Here is an 18,286-nt window from a genome sequence, read left to right on the forward strand (position 1 = left end):
CTGCCATTGACCATGAGTGACACCGGAGTCACTACCCCTGTTGTTGTTGAGGAGGAATTTGATAGGGCAAAGATAAACGTCTACAAATTGAAGGAGCTGAAATCCTTTTGCAAGAAATTTAAAGTCCCTACCAAAGGCATCTCAGCGAAGGAGGAATATCTCAAAGCACTGGAGGCCTGGTTGGAGTCCAGAGATCCCTCTGATGCGGTGGTGGTACCGCCAGGGGAAGGGGATGAGGAGGCGCCAGTGAATGGGCCTGTGTCCTCTCCCGGTAGCAGTGTTTCCTCCAAAGGTCTTTCCCCTGAAGAAAGAGAAGAAAGGGCGAAAGAGCGAGCATACAACATGGAAATGGCAAGGCTTAAGATAAATGGGCAGTTGGAGTTAGAGAATGCAAGAGGTAGGAGAGAAGCTGATTTGGAGACCAAAAGGTTGGATTTTGAAAGAGAGAAGTTAGCTTTGGAGCGTGATACCAAGTTGAGGGAGTTGGACATCCAAGCTAAGAAGTTAGAATTGAATCCCTCTGGTGGCAGCATCCTCTCTGAGCCTGCAGAAAGTAGGATTTATTACCCTAAAGATGTGATAAAAGATTATCATAGGAATGAAGATATTGGTCAATGGTTTAAGGCATATGAGTTAGCATTGTTGGCCCACCGGGTCCCTGAGAAGGATTGGGGAACGGGGTTGTGGGGTCGCTTTGTGAATGAGGGAAGAGATACCCTGTTAGACATGCCTGTTGAGGATAGGATGTCGTATGCTCATATGAAAGATGCTTTAATGTTGCGGTATGGCCTAACTCCCGAGAAGTACAGACAAGCTTTTAGAGAATGTAAGAAGTTGCCTGGTACGACGTGGGTTGAATATGTGTCTTATTTTTGCAGAGCCATGGATGGTTGGGTAAAGGGCAGCAAAGTGGAAAGTTATGACGCTCTTTATGATTTGTTTGCTTGGGAGCATTTGTCTAAAAACTGTTTTCCAGAGCTGCGCCAGCACCTTATCGATAGCAAGATATCTAACCCTAGAAAACTTGCTGAGGAGGCGGACCGCTGGGTCAGTACCAGGGTCCACAAGGGTCCAGTGGGAGACTCAGCCAAAGGTGGGCAGGGTCCCCAGCAGAAGAGTGGGGGGGACAAGGGTAAACAGGAGTCCCAGAAAGGGCCCCAAAGTAATCCCCAAGGGAAGGGTTCCCAGCCTCCCCCTGAGAAGAAGCCTGGGGCCCGGACAGGTAAACCTGTTCATAGGGGCCCGATGACCTGCTACGTTTGTGGGCAGGTGGGACACCGGTATTATGACCCCCAGTGTCCCATGAAGAATTCGAATGCACCGCCGCGTGCACCCCCCCGTCAGTTGGCGAGTGTAGCCCTGGGAGGGGAAGAGATGGTTGTCCCTGGTGGGAGGGGTCCCGCAGAAATGTCCCTGGTCTCGCTAGGAGACATGGAAATGGTCCCTCTACCCCCTCTGCCTAGTAACATTAAGAAATATAGGCAGTGGGTGACCATTGATGGCCATAGAGTGGAAGCTCTCAGAGACATCGGAGCGAGTGTGACAGCTGTCAAGTGTCACTTGGTGTCCAGAGAGCAGGTGGTTCCCCACGCATTCTACCCTGTGATAGCTGCTGACAACTCCCAGAAAGAGTGTGAGGTAGCTCAGGTTTCCTTCGAATGGGGGGGAGTTTCAGGTACTCTTCAAGTTGCTGTAAGGCCCGCCATGCCTGTTGATTGTCTCCTGGGCAATGATTTAGAAGACTCCCCTTGGGCTAAGGTGGAGAGGAAGACACACTTGAAAATGTTGGGTGTGCCAGAGTGGGTGTGTGCAACCACTCGATCGATGACAGCTAGTAAGGGTGTTGATGGGGTCCCGGAGCCTGAAAAAATGGCCCAGGACCCAGCTGTGAAGAGAAGAGGCAGGAGGCGCGGGAAACCGGCCCCCGTAGTTCCCGTGGTCCAGGAGAAGGTAGACCCTGAGGGGGATGCCCTGGAGCCCACAGGGGAACAAGTGGCCGAACTGGGAGACTTGCCCGAGCTGACCCACTGGCAGCAGGATGGTGGTCCCTCCAGGGAGGAATTTTGTGCAGAACAGAAAGGGTGCCCTTCTCTTGTGGGTATGAGGCAGCAGGCCTCAGCCCAAACCTCAGGTGATCAGTCAGGGTCACATTTTGTTTACTGGGAGAACGACCTCCTGTATAGCGAGCCTAAGGCTGCTGAGCCTGGGTCAGCCCGTGTGCTGGTGGTACCCCAGCGCTTCAGAGCCTTCCTACTATGTTTGGCTCATGACGTTCCGTTAGCTGGACATCTGGGGCAGGACAAGACCTATGACAGGCTTGTCACCCATTTTTATTGGCCTCAGATGTGAAGGGATGTAGACATCCATTGTAAGACTTGTCACACTTGCCAGGCAAGTGGGAAAAGTGGAAGGAAGGAGAAGGCTCCCCTCCAACCTTTTCCAGTGGTCAGTACCCCCTTTGACCGGGTGGGGATTGACATTGTTGGGCCCCTGGACCCCAAGACAGCCCTGGGCAACAGGTTTATCCTGGTCTTGGTGGACCATGCCACACGGTACCCGGAAGCCATCCCTCTCAGAACAGTGACGGCCCCCGTGGTGAGACGGGCACTGATAGGTGTTTTCTCCCGAATGGGGTTCCCCAGAGAGGTGGTGTCAGACCGAGGCACCAACGTCATTTCCAATTACATGAAGTCTCTGTGGAAGGAGTGTGGGGTACAAGTTCACCACCCCTTACCACCCTCAAGGAAATGGGCTGGTTGAGAGATTCAACCGGACCCTTAAAGGCATGATCATGGGTCTTGAAGAACCAATGAGGCGGAAATGGGATGTCCTCTTGCCATGCCTGTTGTTTGCTTACCGTGAGGTGCCACAGAAGTCTCTAGGGTTCAGCCCCTTTGAGCTTTTGTATGGTCACCCGGTAAGAGGACCTTTGAGTCTGGTCAAAGAAGGCTGGGAGCAATCTCCCAGGAAACCTCCCCAGGATATATACAGTTACATGCTGGCCTTTAGGGACCAGACTCGGCGCTTCAGAGATCTTGCTCAGGCAAATCTGGAGGCCAGCCAGGAGGAGATGAAGCGTTGGTACGACCGGAATGCCACTCTGGTAGAGCTTCAGCCTGGTCAGGAAGTTTGGGTCATGTCCCCTGTGGAACCGTGTGCGCTCAAGGAGAGGTGGACTGGACCGTTTAAGGTTGTGGAAAAGAAGAGCGATGTCACCTACTTGGTGGACTTGAAATCTCCCAGGAACCCCTTGAGGGTCCTGCACGTCAACCGGTTGAAGCCCCACTTAGAAAGGTCCGAAGTGGGCATGCTCCTAGCTACAGATGCTGGAATGGAGGAGGAGAGCGAGCCTCTTCCTGACCTCCTGTGTGCTAAAGAGCAAGATGGGTCGGTGGACGGTGTTGTCCTCTCTGACACACTGACCCTTGAGCAGAAGCAGGATTGTCGCCAACTGTTGGGACAATTCCCTGATCTGTTTTCCTTGGTTCTGGGTATCACTCATTGGTGTGTCCATGATGTTGACACCGGAGACAGCCCTCCTGTGAAGCACAAGGCTTAAAGGGTGACTGACAAGGTCAGAGCATACATTAAGGAGGGGGTCTCCAAAATGTTTGCCTTAGGGGTGGTTGAGTCCTCTAGCAGTCCTTGGGCCAGCCCAGTGGTCTTGGTACCGAAGGCTGCAGCGCCTGGTGCTTCACCAGAACTTCGGTTCTGCGTGGATTACCGAGGACTCAATTCAGTCACGAAGACTGACGCGCACCCCATCCCCAGAGCTGATGAGCTCATCGATCGGTTGGGGGCTGCACGGTACCTTAGCACGTTTGATCTGACGTCTGGGTACTGGCAGATCGCCCTAACCGATGGGGCAAAAGAGAGGTCAGCGTTCTCCACAACAGATGGGCTCTACCAGTTCCGGGTGATGCCCTTTGGGATGAAGAATTCCCCTGCCTCCTTCCAGAGGTTGGTCAACCAGGTCTTGGCTGGACTGGAGGATTTCAGTGCCGCCTACCTGGACGACATCGCAGTGTTCAGCGCCAGCTGGGAGGAACACTTGCGCCACCTCCAGGAAGTGTTGTTGGCCCTGCACCGAGCAGGCCTCACAATCAAAGCCAGTAAGTGCCAGATTGGGCAGGGTTCTGTGGTGTACTTGGGGCACCAAGTAGGGAGCGGCAAGGTTGCCTCCCTGCAACCCAAGATTGATACCATCCTGGCTTGGGCGCCGCCCAAAACCCAAACTCAGGTGAGAGCCTTCTTAGGACTCACGGGTTACTAAAGGACGTTTGTCAAGGATTACGGTAACATTGTGAACCCCTTGACTTCGCTGACTTCCAGGAAGCAGCCACGAAATGTGATCTGAACTGATGCCTGTCAAACGGCCTTTGACACCCTGAAAACTGCAATGTGCACAGCACCTATACTCCAGGCACCCGACTTTTCTAAAGAATTTATTGTCCAGACGGACGCTTCAGAGCATGGCGTGGGGGCTGTTCTAGCTCAGGTGAATGAAGAGGGCCGAGACTTGCCTGTAGCCTTCATCAGCCGGAGGTTACTTCCCAGGGAAACAAGGTGGAGTGCGATAGAGCGAGAAGCATTTGCTTTGGTCTGGGCGCTGAAGAAGCTAAGACCCTGCCTGTTTGGGACTCACTTCCGGGTTCAGACAGACCACAGGCCCCTCAGATGGTTGATGCAGATGAGGGGTGAGAATCCAAAACTGTTGAGGGGGTCCATTTCCCTACAGGGGATGGACTTTACGGTGGAACACCGCCCTGGTACAGATCACGCCAATGCTGATGGTCTGTCCAGATTTTTCCGCCTTAGTGATGAGGACTCCCTAGGTCAAGGGTAGTTCTCCCCACATTTCAGCTGGAGGAGACACTTGTTAGACCTGACATCATTGGCTTGAGTCTCTCCTCCATTTTTTTCTGTTTGCCTCCACTGTTTTACGATGTTTTTGCTGGTATATGCTTTGGGCACGGTGCCACTGCTGATCAGTGCCACAGTGCAAGTACTCCCTATGTTAAATTACTGTATTGATTGAATTCCATGTTTGGTTTATTTGATTTACTGTCAGTCCCTAGTCTAGTGCACCAGGAGTGACAGGGCTTGTAAATACAAATGCCGCTCGTGGGCTTGCAGCACATGTTGTGCCACCCACAAGAGCGGCCTAGTAAAAGTATGTCTGATGGTCTGCCATTGCCAGACCCACGTGCAGTCTAGTACTGTCACGCTGACTGCGCAAGTACACCTACTTGCCAGTCCCTAAACCTTCCCTCAACTTCATGTTAGTCACCCCTATGGTAGGCCCACGTGGAGGGTGCGTTGTAAGCATAAGGTAGGACAGGCCTGACCAAGTTAGCATGTCCTAATAGTGAATTACAAAAACAACAGGTGGTCTCATCAGCCCGGCTAGCTTGACCCTAATTGTTTTTTGTAATTTTCTCCCTAATAGTGAATTACAGCCATATTCGTTTTTCACTATTGCGAGGTAACCTGCTCTCCATTAGTTAGAATGGTCTGTCTGGATTATTAATGCTATAATCCTAGCGGGCTCGGGGAGCATGGTGCAATGTCGAGTTTGGTATCCCTGAACTCAGGGTTTAATTACGCATCTGTTGGTGTGGATAGTTTTTGGACTCCGGGTTTGAAAATAGCAGTTTTAGAAAGTGGCTATTTTCTTGTCTAACTATTTCTGGTTTCTGCTGGTTTGGTGTGTGTGTGACAGGAGCTGGGTGGCTCCAGAGGTCTGGATGAGTCAGTGTGGGATGAGTGGGACATTTGCGTTGAGAGTAGGGGGAGAGTAGTTGCTGATAGCTTGCCCTGCCTGATACAATGCTCACTCCACCTCCTGCCAGGCGACTGATGGCTCTGTGCCTGCCATGGACGATCCTGGCCCCACCTCCTACCAGGAGGCCGATAGCTCTGCTCCTGCCAGTGACAATGCTGGCTCCACCTCCTGCTGGGCGTCTGAGGACCCAGCCCTGCTCAGTGAATAGGCCAGGTGCTTCTGCCTGGCTCCACCCACAACGGACCCAGGATGTTGGGAAATCCCCCTGCATGGACAAAGGGATCAAAGCCAAAAAGGGGTATAAGAGAAGGACCCCTGAACCAAGAATTTAGATCACTTCTGACAAGGAACCCTGAAACCAAGGACAAGAAGCCTGCTGATCCAAGGACTTGCCTACCCCTTCTGCCAGTGTGCTGTTTGCTGGGGGGGGAATCCTGCATTGCTTCTTTATTTTTGCCAAGGAACCAGGAGAGAGGAACTGTGTGTGTACTCTCACGCTTTGCTAAGAAAATCTCCAAGGACTGGAAGAGTGCCAGTCTCCTGCTGAAGTCACAGGGCTAAAGGACTTCATCTGCTTAAAGTGCTATTTGCTGGAACCTGTGAATCCAGCACCTCTGAAAGAATCCAGCAATCTCGACGCCGACGGACGTCGCCGAATCCAGCTCGACATCGTGAGTAACGGCTCCAGTGTCCCGCTTCCTCGACGCCGGCCGCCGGGCCCGATTGACGCCAGCAGCAACGCCAGTGAGTAGTGAGTTCGGCTCCAGCTCCAAGGGACCTCGTGTCTGCACCGCTGCTGATCGCATCGACTTCGAAGCCCTCTCGACGCCGTGAGCGCTGCTCACTCTTGCAACATCATCATCGACATCGACGACTACTGAGGCCTGATCGATGACGCGACGCCGGATTGCTCGACGCCGCTGATCATCGTGTGCTTCATTTTCATAAGGTACTGTGTTGTTGGGGGTCCGTGTGACTCCGGGATCGACATAGCGCTCCTCGCGGTCGACGCCGAACCTTTGGATTAACTTTGCCTCGACGTCGTGTGACTCCCGTGTGGGTTACCTTGTTGCCAAGAACTGTGTTTCCAGGAAGAAGAGTTGATTTTGATACGAAAGACTTTGTGCTAAAGAAGAGACTACATTTGAACTATTATTTTCCCTTCCAAGAGTATTTATTAAGATTGTGTATATTTTTGTCGTTACTTGGTCTTGTGCTAAGCCTTATATAAAAATCCTTATTTTTATAATACTACTGTGTCGTGTCCATTTGTAGTGTATTCACTTTATTATTGTATGTGGTCATAAATGCTTAACGCACAGCCTCTGAGATAAGCCTGTCTGCTCTGCCAAGCTACCAAGGGGGTGAGCAGGGGTTATCAACGGGTGTGATCCCCTTGCCCTGACTAGAAAAGGTGTGTCCCTATTTGTCAGAAGTGTATACCTCTGCCAACTAGAGACAGCCGGTTCTAACAACCACTGATGCAAGTCTTAAAGGACTAGGTGCCATTCTCTCTCAGTTTGTAAATGGTGAAGAGAGAACAGTTGTGTTTGCTTCGCGAGCACTAAAAGAAGCAGAAAAAATTATTCTTGCATAGAAACAGAAGCTTTAGCTGTGTTTTGGGCAATACAGCATTTCAGGTTTTACTTGTGGGGAATCTCTTTTCTAGTGAGGTCAGACCATCTTCCTTTGGCCCAAATTTTTTCTTGCAGACACAGTGATCATATTACGCCTAGGATTAAGCGTTGGAGTGAGGGTTTGCAAGAGTACAATTTCAGAGTGCAATATTTATCCGGCTCTAACAATAAGACTGCTGACTGTCTCTCTCGTCTGCCTGTAGAAGAAGGGTTGATTACGAATGAAGAGGGTATTGGGTAGTCTAGTGTCTATTGGATAACCGAGTCATCTTTGTCTAAGGATGAATGGTCTGATGGTGTGAATAAGGATGATACTTTGATGTTGATAAAGTCTTGGATTAGTCAAGGTTGGCCTGAGTACAAATCTCTCGATCAAAACATGAAAACATATTGGACTGTGAGGGATGAACTATCATTTACCTGTGGGAATCTTTTGAAAAGTGATAGAGTCATTCCTCCTGTAAAATTCAGGAACATGGTAATCAATACTGCCCACGGAGGTCATCTTGGGAGGAGTCTCACTAAAGGCCGTGTGACAGAAAGATATTGGTGGCCTGGCATGGATGACATGATTGAACAAGTGGTGAAAGATTTCTCAATCTGTGCTGAGAGTGATGAATCTCATATAGTTAGACATGCGCACTGTCTCCAGTTGAAGTACCAGATCTTGTTTGGTCTAAATTGGGTCTTGATATCATAGGACCTTTTGATTTGTTGCCTTCTTATGAACGCTATGTTCTTTTAGTAGTTGAATACACTACAAAGTGGGTAGTCACAAAATGTGTTTCCTTTGTCAACACAAGGGTTGTTGTAGATTTTCTCAAAGATGTGTTCGTTTCTGAAGGAGTGCCAAAGTATTTAGTGACTATTAATGGCATACAATTTGTAAGCCACGAAATGAGTGATTTTCTTAAAGATAACAACATTATCCATCAGGAAACTGCATTATACTCACCACAGGCTAACGGTCTTACTGAGAGGATGAATAGACTTGTCAAAAATTGTGCACAACGTGCTCTTGACACAAGATCTTCCTTTACCTGTATATTGAGGGATACATGGTGGGCACATCGCACTATTCCTAACGTCATTACACTGAGATCTCCTTTTGAGACTTTAAGAAGTAGAAAGGCTGTTTCGAAATTGAATCCTAATTGGTTGCCTGAGAGTTCTGGTCAAGAGTTATCCTTGGAGGAGCGGCGCTTTAGAATATTAAGTTATCAACAAAAGTACAAAGTTGAGTATGACTCTAAGATGCATATGAGAAGTAAGAAGTGGAATGTTGGAGACAAGGTGTTAGTAAAAAATCCTAGACATACATTAAAAGGGAGTAGCACTTTCATTGGTCCTTTCACTATTGTGTCTATTAGAAGAATGTTGTGAAAGTCAATACAGGATGCACGCGGAGCATGTCAAGGCTAGTGAAATGTCTGAAACAACCAAAGGATAACTTGAAATGTACAAAACAAGGTACTTTACCTGTTGAGACGGATGTAACTTCAGTTCCTGAGAGATCCCCTCAAAGATTTTCTCAACGATCTTGCAGAGCGCCAATGACATTTAAAGATTATGATTTAAGTTGAATGTTGTTTTGTTTTTCGTTTTGTTTTGTTTTGTTAATTTATCTTATCCTTAGAAAGGGAGATGTGTGGTAATTTACCTACGATTGTTTAAGAATACTTTAATAGAAGGTATAACATCACTGAATGTTTGTTATGTAAGTCTGCCTGGGCATTCAGACTGAGGCTGCTGACCTAGACAAATGATTTTTACCGTTGATGCTGTGTTATTTATCTGTAATAAACTCACCTGACTCACCTGAGTACTACATATTTTTGAAGTATTCATCTTTATTACAGATGCCTCTGTAAACCAGCTTCACAATTCATGCCTGTAAGAAACTGGAGTAATAGGTGAGGGGGTGAGAACCCACCTCAATTACGAACTACAATCCTTGTCAGGGTGGACCACTAAAATTACTAAATAAACTTGTAATTTACCATCTGGTAGCTTGGCACAAAGCACTTAGGCTTACATTAGAGACATCATTTAAAGTATTTATGTAGCACACAAACAGAAATAAAGTGAAAAACACAACACAACAAAAATCTCAATCCAATTTAGAAAAGTAGAGACTATTTTAATGAATATAAATGTAGAAAATGACAGAATATTTTAATAAATAAAACAACACTAAATTCACAACAATCCAATAAGTTGAACTGGAAGTATGAATTGTAAAGGTTTCAGTTAAAAATAGTGCCAACATTATAAAGGGCCGACCACGGGTATCTGGTCACGCTATACCAGGGCAAAGTCAAAAATTAAGGCCAGCTACAATGTAGGGAGGGCCAGATCTGTCCCTATGGAAAGTTTACCTTTTGACTTAGAAACATTTATACAGAAAAAGTGGTCATCAACAAGTTGTTGTCGGGGCAAGTAGCAAGCTGTATCCAAAGTAGGGCTCAATGAAATCGGGTTTCTAAAGAGCGAGGTCTCAGTGTGGTCATTGAAGAAGGTGGGAAATCTCCAAGCGGGTGAAGTCTGATGTCCGTGCCCTGGACGAACTTTTCTGGAAGTCAGATCTCCTTCAGCGCAACAACCCAGTAATTTGAGGCCCTCTGTCAATTCAACATTGATGTCTGTAGCTTCAACGGCGACCCTAGTCTATGCAGGTTCTTCAGGTAGAAAGTTGGCAAAAAGTTTCTAAGTCCCTCTTTTTGCACTTTGGGAACTGGAAGAGTACACTCGGAACACCAGCCACGGAACCAGAACTTGAGAGGCACCTCCTGTGGGTTGATTCTCAATCCAGCAGAGGCTATCAGCAGGGCTCAGGGCAGGTCCAGATGTACATATTCAACTGGGCAGTTCCAGAGAGAAGAGGCCCCTGAAACGTGTTGTGCTCCTGTAGCTGAAACTGGAGGTCAGTCAACTGACCCTCTGAGTCAGTTCTGGGGTCCTGGGTTCAAGTCAAGTATGTCAGTCTTCCTTCAGAATCTTCAGACAATAATGCAAGCCTTTTGATTCTTCACTGTTACAGAAGTGTTTGAGGAGAGGTATGTGAGGTCCAGTTTTATTCCAAGTGCCAGCCTCTGGGGGTAGAGAAAGCCTTTTTCCACCCCCTAAACCAATTTTGGTCAGTTTACCCACAGGGGTTGGAGCCTGATTAGAGAGATAAAGCGAAGGCAGGCCTAGGAGTGAGCTTCATTTGCCAGTGACAAGATAGTCATCCTTTGAATTTCAGGAAAGGGTTGGGGAGAACCCAAAGCCACTCATTCAAGAAGGGAGTCCTTCACACCACACCCAGAGCACCCTGTCTCATGGGAGCAATACACATCTCACCACAGGAGAGCCGTCAGGGGTCAGGTGAAGACTGGACACTAGTAGGAAAGCCTTTTGAATTTAAACAGGTAAATGACAACTTTTTAAAAGTATAATTTCCAAAATTGTAATAGAAAATCTGACTTGACTAATACATTGCATGTTAAATTACTATACAAATTAATCCTTGAACCAGTATTCTACCTACTCCCAATCTAAATTTAGCACTTACTAGCAGCCCGTCCCGACGTTGTCCGGGAGCAATTAGGCTTCAGGGCCCCTGCCCGCCCCGATGTTGTCCGTGGGTCCCGCGGAGCCTTCCTCCATATATTGCAGTATTATACCTCTATGTTTACTTTGTACGCTTTTGTAACCTGCACACGTAACTTTTTCCTCCTGTAATGTACCGTTTGGCTCACTTTTTTAATGCTCCGTTTGCTTCCTCTTGCTACCTGCACACGTCACTTTTTCCTCCTATACCTCTCTGTTTACTTACTACGCTTTTATAACTTGCACACGTAACTTTTTCCTCCTGTAATGCACCGTTTGGCTTACTTTTTTAATGCTCCGTTTGCTTCCTCTTGCTACCTGCACACGTCACTTTATCCTCCTATACCTCTATGTTTACTTTCTACGCTTTTGTAACCTGCACACGTAACTTTTTCCTCCCGTAATGCACCGTTTGGCTCACTTTTGTAATGCTCCGTTTGCTTCCTCTTGCTCATGATGTACGCTTTTGTAACCTGCACACGTAACTTTTTCCTCCTGTAATGCACCGTTTGGCTCACTTTTGTAATGCTCTGTTTGCTTCCTCTTGCTCACGATTTTCATTTTTGCTTCATTTTTCCGCCGCTCACCGCTCCTAAATAAATAAATAAATAACCTACCTCATCCGCCGCTCACCGCTCCTCCCCGCCTGTCCACCGCTCCTCCCCGCCTGTCCGCGCTCCTCACCGCTCCATGTCCGCCGGCCCTCCTCGCGCTCCTGGACGCCGCTCCTCCCCGTGCTCCTCACGTCGGGCACGCACGTCGCAGCCGGTGCTTCTTCCAAGGGACTACTTTTTTTTCGGTAAATTTTTTAAATAACATATATTTATTACATTTATATAGCCTATGTCCATCTGCACACCCTGACGATTACAACGATGTATCGGGTGTGTGGATTGGCGCTGTGGTTCCCGAGTTTACCCGCCTCAAAAGTTCAAAGTTCTTCCTTTATAATAGTAGTATAGATTACATGTAATAGCGTAAACCAGTATTAACCTATAGGTGAGCCATCCTTGCCACGGTGAAAAATGGCTTGGGAGGTTGTTCACTGTTAGGCCATTCAGACCATTAAATATACATGTCCTACTTTTCAAATAAGATATTTCCTCCCTATGGGCTTTTAAGGAATGTCGTAGGGGTGATTTATAATTATTAACAACAAAGGGTTAGGCCTGCCAACAGTTGTATTTTGCCAGGTTGAAGAGGCAGTTTTAAACTGCACATACAGACTCCAGTGGCAAGCCTGGAGACATGTTTGACAGTGCTACTGTAGGGGATGGCACAATGAGTCCTGCAGCCGTGCTACCATAGTCAAAGCAAGGCTCCAAGATATGGTAGCATTTAATTGTCAGACTCTGGGTACATTTGGTACTATATACCAGAGACTTACAAGAAAATTAAATGTATCCATCTGGTGTAACAATTTTAACAGGTTCAGAAGTGAGGGCACAGGCACCTTACCACAGGCTAGTAGGGGTAAAGTCCTATGGCCAACAAAAAGAGGTTCAGCAACAGAAGACCAACATTTGGGGTAATGCCATTCAAAAGATGGTCATTTCCAACAATATCTCTCCTGCATGTGCCACTGTTAACATCACTGTACCTGAAAGCTTTGAAACACAAATGGAAAGGGGCGACCACTCGGTCCCCCCGAACGTATGGCGGAGTGCCTCGATCCCCCCGGGAAGCCATTTTGTGGCGGGAGGCGCGTCTCGGCTGGTATGCCCGAAGCGGCGTAGCCGGGGCGCGCTTTTTCCCGCCCTAGAGTGGGCTGGCCTAGACACCGACGTAGCCAGCCCCGCCTCCGGGACGGGCAGGGGCGGGTTTACGCCCGCCTTGAAGACGGATAAAAGGAGACGCAAGGCCTGAAGACGTCCTCTTGTTCTTGTGCTCCGAAGCTGCACCTCCTCGCTACACGTGAGCTCGGGACAGAACGAAGAGCCAATTTTGAGCGTTTTTGATCTTTTTCTTTGTCTTCTAGATACTCCGTCGGAGAGATGCCCAGGAAAGGCGAAAAAAGAATGACGACGGAGCAGATGGTTCGGGCACTCTTTAAAGATATGTCCGACATAAAGAAACGGTTGGCGGAGCGAGATGGGGAGGAGGGTTCGGCCCCTTCGCCGGCTGGAGGGAGACCTAAGAGGCCGAGAAAGGTTCCAGCCGGTGGGGACGTCCCGGTTCCCTCTGCCCCTCTCGAGGCGCCGACCCCAGTACCGATAGAGGGGAATCCAATCCCGGGGGTCGTCACCCCGACATCCAAGGAAGATATGCCCCCCGAGCTGGCAGCACAGCTAGCAGCATGGTTGGGGGATAGTGGTGATGGCGCCACGGCTGCCGAGGCACAGGCGCTGATAAAAGGGCTTCGTGAGAAGAAAGAGGCAGCTAGAGTGGCGGGGATAGACAAGCCGCAAGCGGCAGAAGCTGCGTCCGGGTCAGGTAAGCGGCCATTGCCGATTGCAAGGGACGAGTCAGCACCCTCTCGTAGAGAGAGATTGGGACAACATGTGCCTTTAGCTATAAAAGAAAAGATCTGGGCGGGAGAGTACGTGAATATTTTTTCCCTGCTTGTTGATCATTATGATGTGGAGCATGTGAAAAGTCAGAAGGACTTAATGCATCCGAGTGTGTGGCGCGCAAAGATGGCCGCCTTTAAGGTAAATGAGAACATTGGCAACTGGGGCAATGCATGGGGTATTTTCACATCGATTTTGGGGGAACGTAGGCCCGAGTTGCTCCCTGAGTTTCCCGTTTACCAATCACGAATTATGGGTTACTCGACAACGTATCAAGGTAACCATTGGTTTTGTTATGACAATCTGTTCAGGAAGGAAAAGGAACATAACAAGAGTTTGAGTTGGGATTGTTACGATTCGTTAACTTGGGACAAAATGAAAGAATCAGGAATGTTAAGAATGCCATTGGTCGGGAGCAATGTTGTTGATTACTCCCGCCAAAATGTGGGGACGCCCTTTCGACCGAGTACGAGCACCGACGACCAGTCGAGGCCCGCAGGCAATACAGGAAAAAAGGGTTTCTGTTTTAATTTCAACAAGGGGAAATGTACCAGGCCTCCGGGATCGTGTAAGTTCAAACATGAGTGTAGTACGTGTGGGTCGTCCCATCCTGAGTCATCGTGCAGAGCCAGAACGGGTGAGAATGGGGGTAAGGGGGGCGCCAAGCAGGTCTAAGCTAGGCCGAGGGGCGCCTTTACCAACCCCGATTGATACCTTGGCAATGATTCCCTGGCTCAGCGAATACCCGGATCGTACTTCTGCCGGGGTGCTACGGAACGGTTTCACACATGGTTTCCGCATCCCGGTAGGGGACTTTCAGGGCGTAGGGACGTGCAAAAATCAACTTTCCGTTTTACAACATACATCGGTAGTGCAAGAGAAAGTTCAGAAAGAGGTTAGCCGGGGACGGGTCGCCGGCCCGTTTAGTGAACCCCCAGTACCAGGTTTCGTTTGTTCTCCGTTAGGGGTGGTCCCCAAGAAGGACCCGGGTGAGTTCCGTTTGATCCATAATCTGTCTGCTCCACAAGGTCTTTCGGTGAACGACGCAATTGATCCAGAAGTTTGTTCGGTGCGATACGCATCTTTTGATGAGGCGGTAGCCATATTGAATCGCCTGGGGCATGGGACGTTGATGGCGAAATCTGATATCGAGTCAGCGTTCCGGTTGCTCCCGGTACACCCAGACGATCAGCGTCTTTTGGGATTCGGGTTCCAGGGGTCATTTTACATGGATAGGTGTATGCCAATGGGTTGCTCTATATCATGTGCTTACTTTGAGCAATTCAGTACTTTCCTGCAATGGGTGTTCACTAAGACAACGGGTTTCCGAAATGTAATGCATTACCTTGACGACTTTCTGTTCCTTGGCCCCGCCGGTAGTCCCGAATGTGCCCAGGCTTTAGACGAATTCTGTGTGTTAATGGGTCATCTCGGCGTGCCGTTGGCACCGGGTAAAACCATGGGTCCCACGACTTGCCTCGAGTTTCTGGGGATTGAGTTGGACTCAAGGGAGGGGTGCTTCCGTTTACCAGCCAGCAAGGTGTTGAAATTCAGGGCAGCCCTCCAAGTATGTTTAACTGCATCCAAGGTTACACTGCATCAGTTGCAACAGTTAGTGGGAAAATTGAACTTTGCCTTGAGAGTGATACCAATGGCTCGCCCCTTTTCCCGCTCAATTGCCCAAGCAATGGTTGGCCTGAAGGAGGGTCATCATCGCACAAGGTTATCGACTGAGGTCCGCCAGGACATGCGGATTTGGTTAGCATTCTTGGCGGACTTCAATGGTCGAGTCGTCTGGAACAAGCCAGCCATGTCCTCCGATGAGCTTGGGCTATGGACAGATTCAGCAGGAAGCGTAGGTTTTGGCGCCATCTTCGGCACAAAATGGTCGGCACAGAAGTGGCCCCTATGGTGGCACGAGAAGGGGCTGACAAGTAACATCGCTTTCCTCGAATTATTTCCCATTCTGGTGGCCCTTAGAACCTGGCCAGAAGGGTTCAGAGATCATTCTGTTGTGTTCTGGTCCGACAATATGACCGTGGTAGAATGCATCAATAGTCAGGCAGCCCGTTGTACATTGATTTTGAGGCTGCTCAAAGAAATTGTCTTACTGTGTATGCAACTGAACGTGGTATTCAGAGCAAAACATGTCCCTGGGGTGATGAATCAGGCCGCTGATGCACTGTCTCGTTTTCACATGCAGGCTTTCTCGGGTTTCCTTCCTTCAGCGGACCCGGAGCCGGCACCCTTCCCCGAAGCTCTCTGGTCTCTCGGTGCCCCGAACTTCGTCACCTCGTGGGAGAGAGTCTAGCACCCAGGACAAGGAAGGCATATGAAGGGGCGTTCCAGGCCTATTTAGCCTTTTTGGGGGCAGAGAGAGGGGGACTTTGGGGGCAGGAGGAGTTGGTAGTACTTTTCCTGATGTCTTTACGTAGGGCTGGGAAATCGGTGGCTACGGCCCAAAGGCATCGTGCCGCCATTTCCTTTGTTGCCAGGGCCCATGGCATCCTGGACCCAACAGCGTCTTTTACGGTACAGAAAGCGCTGCGTGGGTGGCAACGTCTAGAGGGTCGCAGAGTAGACGTGAGACGACCGATAGGTCTAGACAGGTTGTCCCAGTTGCTGGCCACACTCCCTAGCACATGCTCGTCCCCGTTCGAGACCTGTTTGTTCCGGACTGCATTTATGCTGGCATTTCACGGGGCTATGAGAGTTAGTGAGCTAGTTGCAAGGAACAAACGGGATGTGACGGGGGGCTTGTGCAGGGAGCAGGTTCAGATCAGGGGTGATGCGATGATTGTCTCCTTTCTCAGGTCCAAGACTGACCAAGATGGGAGGGGGGACTGCACGATCATTCGCAGGATCCCCGAGTCATCCATGTGTCCGGTTCAGTGCTTAGAAGATTACCTAGCACGAAGGGTGGCATCATGGGGGGGGACATTGTTGAGGCATGTAGACGCCACCCCGCTGACGAGGTTTCAGTTTCAGCGGGTGCTTGCAATGGCCATTGCCGCAGCGGGCTTGGACCCGGGTGAATTTGGGACCCATTCCTTTCGTATAGGGGCTGCCACAGAAGCTACAGCCAGGGGTCTTAATGTAGAACAAGTGAAACGTGTGGGGCGTTGGTCCTCCAATTGTTATAAGAGGTATGTGCGATTGCACATGTTGTGAAGCTGTAATCATGTACTCACGCTTCTTGTCTTTTGTTTGTTTTCAGTTGCGCAAGCCTACGCGGCAGGGCGGACTGTGCAGTTGACCCAACACCAGGCCAGCGGTCACACGTCACCGGCTGAGAGAAAGGAGGTGTGGGTCGTAGGCCACTCGTACGTGAGACGGGCCGCAGACGTATTCAAAGCAGGTGATATGATTCACGTACCTGGGGAATACGGGTACAGAGTGTCCTTCTACGGAAGGGGCGGTCTCTGTATTGACCAGTTTCAGGCATTCTTTGAGGGTTTGTTAGGGCGGATGAGGTCACCGCCGTCCATAGTCATAGTACATTTGGGGGACAATGATTTAGTTACCACCGGTAGACGACTTCTCCTGGAGGCTATGCTTTCCACGGTAAGTTGGTTAGCAAGGAGAGTTCCGGGGTGTATAATTGCATGGTCTCATATGATCCCACGAAAAGTGTGGCGGGGGGCTATCTCGATCCCTGCTTTGAATCATTCCGTTAAAAAATTAAATAACAAAGTGAGTAGGTTGTTCCGTTCCAAGACATTGCATTCGATCTCGCATAGTTGCATTAATGATGACAGTATGTATTTGGGGGATGGTGTGCATTTGTCCAGGGTGGGCAATGAGTTACTCATAGGTGACTTCCTAGCTTGGTTAAAATCGTTAAAACATGACCTTTAGGTAGGAGTTTGGTGGGGGGTCCGGATAGCCGGTCAACTATCCGGACCTGTGGCGGTAAGGTCATGATCGGTGAGCACTAATTGGTAGATCCCTATGAGTGGGCGTCACCCAACACGGATGGGAGCGCTCGGGGGAGGTGGCCATTGGCCCCTCAATGGGGAGGCGGCCCCGTCTAAGGGCGGGTCGCCGGAAGTTAAGGAAAGGCGGTCAAGGCCCCTTCCTGTGTAGGAGGGGTTACAGCCCCCTCCTGAGGAATTTCCCGGGGCCAGGGTCATCTGCGACGGCAGATGCGGTAAGTTGTGTGGGGTGGGGGGAGGTCCACGATACCTTCTAGATACCACACACAAGTATTCGAACGACCTTTAAATGGCGTCGAGTCTTAAGTGCCCCCGACAAGTCAAGGGAAATTGTTAGTAGTTGCACTTGAGGTAAGCCTCTGTGCTGTCGCCCTTCCCAAGTGGGAGGGGTAAGTCTGGTTAGGGATCTTGACACCGGTTATGACCTTGCCGTTGGCCCTTAAACGTTAGGATGTACAATTTCAGTGTTTATAGAGAATGTTTTTGTAGGATGCTAGTTCGGCTAGGAGAACCTCTGTATTAGAGAATATGTTAAGATTAGCCAAACATCGCCATGTGATAATGAAATTGTACATAATATGAAACGTTTAATGTTTAATTTTTTGTTTTAATAAATACGGCCGCGGGAGGGTCACTCCCTCCCACATCCAAAAACTTAAAGAACTGTTTCCGGTTTCCCTCCTTTTGGGATTGTGTTGAGAGGGGGTGGCGGGTATCTCAGCCATATGGAAAGGGGCGACCACTCGGTCCCCCCGAACGTATGGCGGAGTGCCTCGATCCCCCCGGGAAGCCATTTTGTGGCGGGAGGCGCGTCTCGGCTGGTATGCC

Source organism: Lissotriton vulgaris, chromosome 7 (genome assembly GCF_964263255.1).
Source record: "Lissotriton vulgaris chromosome 7, aLisVul1.2, whole genome shotgun sequence".
Lineage (NCBI taxonomy): Eukaryota > Metazoa > Chordata > Amphibia > Caudata > Salamandridae > Lissotriton > Lissotriton vulgaris.